This window comes from Chelonoidis abingdonii, chromosome 10 (assembly GCF_003597395.2).
Source record: "Chelonoidis abingdonii isolate Lonesome George chromosome 10, CheloAbing_2.0, whole genome shotgun sequence".
In the NCBI taxonomy this organism is placed as follows: domain Eukaryota; kingdom Metazoa; phylum Chordata; order Testudines; family Testudinidae; genus Chelonoidis; species Chelonoidis abingdonii.
The window spans coordinates 79,337,421-79,340,598 of record NC_133778.1 but is presented as its reverse complement, the minus strand read 5'-3'; the positions used below and the strand labels follow the sequence as shown (position 1 = coordinate 79,340,598).

Sequence of the window (3,178 nt, the reverse complement as noted above, 5' to 3'; positions counted from 1 at the left end):
GTAGACCATGCCCTACAACAACTGACCATTCAGAGGAGGCGGATACGCCTTGTGGATCAGCAAGGTTTGAGGACGCGGCCCATGGTGACTGCGACCTCCATTTTGCTTGCAACTTTCCACGAGTACGAACAAAGATGTTTTTACTGGAAAAGCTCTATATAGTGACTGAGATCATTCCTCTTTCGTCATCTCATGCTTTTACTCGGAGGCTGTTGCTACAGCTGAACTCTCACAGTGGATCTGAATGACCTATCTCAGCTGGGTGTTCCAGAACTATGATTAAACCTGCAGTTTACTCCTCACTGCTACACCTGAACTAAAGAACTTTTGCATTACTGAGATGGAATTGATTATTTAATAAATTCTGCTCTCATCTCTCCTTTTTTCCCTTTATGAATAAACTTTTGATGTACTAAGATTGGCACCAGCGTGAATTTGTGGTGTAGATGATTGTCTTGACCTGGGTTCTGTGGGCTGGTCCTTTGGATCGAGAGACTTTTTCTTATGGTGTTGGTTTTCATAACCATTACCCAGTGACGAGTGTTGTTGTGTGTGTTACTGGGAGTGGAGCATCTACGGATAATGCTTCGTGTGATTGTGTGCCAGAGGGTGAATTAACTGAGTCATTTGTTGGTCCGGTTTGGTTTCCTTTAGAGGTGAGAACCCAGCCTTGGGTCGTGATGCCATGTTTGGGGAATTGTGGTCTGAATGTGGCCCCTCCATTGGGTCTCGCGTAACACTCGTCACAGTAGCGTAGTCAGGCTAGGATCCACAGCGTCAACTCAAGCTTTGGGTCGAACCTTCGCTCCAATTTGATTTTTGTATTGAGGAGTTGGTTGTTAAGATCCAGTGACATGAGCAGGAAGTCAGCAAAGCAGTCGAATGCAAGCCCTTGATGGACAGCCTGCACTATTGAACATTGAGCAATAAACTGGCAGAAATTTCGAAATGAAATGAGAAGCAGCCTTGGCCCAGCTGGAGGAAAGAGACCAGGGGATGAGGTGGACAAGGCTTTCTTCTGGCAACTAGCAGAAGTTACTAGATCGCAGGCCTTGGTTCTCATGGGAGACATTGATCATCCTGATACCTGCTGGGAGAACAATACAGCAGTGCACAAACAATCCAGGAAGTTTTTGGAAAGTGTAGGAGACAATTTCCTGGTCCAAGTGCTAGAGTAACCAACTAGGGGCAGAGCTCTTCTTGACCGGCTGCTCACAAACAGGGAAGAATAAGTAGGGGAAGCAAAAGTGGATGGGAACCTGGGAGGCAGTGACCATGAGATGGTCGAGTTCAGGATCCTCACCCAAGGAAGAAAGGAGAACAGCAGAATATGGACCCTGGACTTCAGAAAAGCAGACTTTGACTCCCTCAGGGACCTGATGGGCAGGATCCCCTGGGAAAATAACATGAGGGGGAAAGGAGTCCAGGAGAGCTGGCTGCATTTCATCAGGTGACCTCTGATTCATGTGTTATGTGAAGGGGTAAATAAGCCTTCCCTAGTCCCTTTCTCCACACCAGTCATCTTACCAACCTCGGTCATATCCCCCTAGTCGTCACTTTGCCAAGCTGGAAAGTCCCAGTCTTATTAATCTCTCCTCATACAGAAGCTGTTCTATCCCCCTAATCCTTGTGTTGCCTTTCTCTGACCTTTTCCAATTATCCCTTTTTTGGGATGGGGTGACCAGAACTGCAGGCAGTTTTCCAGGGGTGGGGGTACCATGGACTGGGACAGGCATTACGATATTCCCAACGTTCTGTTCACTTTTTTGACTGAATGGATGTTTTCAGAGAACTCTCCCCCGTGACTCCAAGATCTCTCTCAAGTGGTAACAGCTAATTTAGATCCCATCATTTTATATGTAGAGTTGGGATTATGTTTTCCAGCGTGCATCACTTTGCATTTATCAACATTGAATTTCATCTGCCATGTTCGTGCTCAGTTTCCAGTTTGGTAAGATCCCTTCATAGCTCTTCACAGGCTACTTTGAACTTAGCTATCTTGAGTAATTTTGGATCGTCTGCAAACTTTGCCACCTCGCTTCCATTTTCCAGATCATATATGAATATGCTGAACAGCACCGGTCCCAGTACAGACCCCTGGGAGAGCTCGCTGTTTACCTCTCCACTCTGTGAAAGGTGACCCTTTACTCCTACCCTTTGTTCCCTGTCTTTTAACCAGTTACTGACCCACGAGAGGACCTTCCCTCTTATTCCATGACAGCTTAAGAGCCTTTGGTGAGAGACCTTGTCAAAGACTCTGAAAGTCAAAGTACCCTATAGCCACTGGGTCACCCTTGCCCATGTTTGTTGACTTCCTTCTAATTCCCCTGCCCAGCCAGGACTGGTCCTGAAGGCTGGGGAAGGAGGAATGAGACTGGAGCCGTGAGCCTAGCAGGGGACACCTCTGGCTTCTGGAGACGTAGGCTCCCACGCGATGTACTGTTGGATGTGTGCACTGCTTAATTTGTGTCATGGCACCTCTTTGATTGCAAATTAAGCCCTGGCCACACGGCGTCCCGTGGCCAGAGGGGCTTGAGGAGAGGGAGCTCTGCCCAGGCTGGGTGGCCATAGGTCTCTGTGTTGGGAGGGGAGGCAGGGTTACAGCTTAGGGTGACAGCAGCAAGGGCCAGGACAGAAAGTGTCCCCCCAAGCCAGTGTGGGGGGAGTGCACAGAGCTGTGTAGGTGTAGCCCCATAACCTACCCCAACTTCAAGCACTGTGGGGAGACTGTACACATGGGACCTGGGGGCTTCCCCAGCTGCTGGTGCAATTCCCTGCTGGCTAAGCCCTGGCCCGCTGCTTCCCGAGATAGGTGCAAAACAGGTGGGTTCGGCGCCTCTCGCCCCTACCCTCTGAAACGGAGAGACCAACTCTTCCTGGAGCACCTGACGAGGGGCCTTGCCGCTGGGCCGAGAGCCCCTGCAAGGGCTGAGCCAGGCACCAGCTACTCCCATTGCAGCTTCTGGGGCCTATGGGGACCGGTGGCTCCTGGCTCCGGCTGGTGGGTGGTGCTCAGGGGTTACAGTGTCCAGTGGGCACTTCAGTGCTTTCTGGGGCTGCCCGTTATGCTGGGGAGAAGCTGCCTGTAGACGGCCACCCAGCTCCCTCCATCAGCCCCCAGCCCCACACAGCCCTGGGAGGCAGCTGGGGCGCTGACCCTGCCCAGCAGGCTGACCAG

At 50.8% G+C, this 3,178-nt stretch overlaps 1 protein-coding gene across 1 annotated transcript in view; it reads right to left on the bottom strand.

The window, feature by feature from the left end:
* PLCD4 (phospholipase C delta 4) overlaps nucleotides 1-3,178 on the bottom strand; it is a 37,410-nt gene that overhangs the window by 25,388 nt on the left and 8,844 nt on the right. The window lies entirely within an intron of this gene.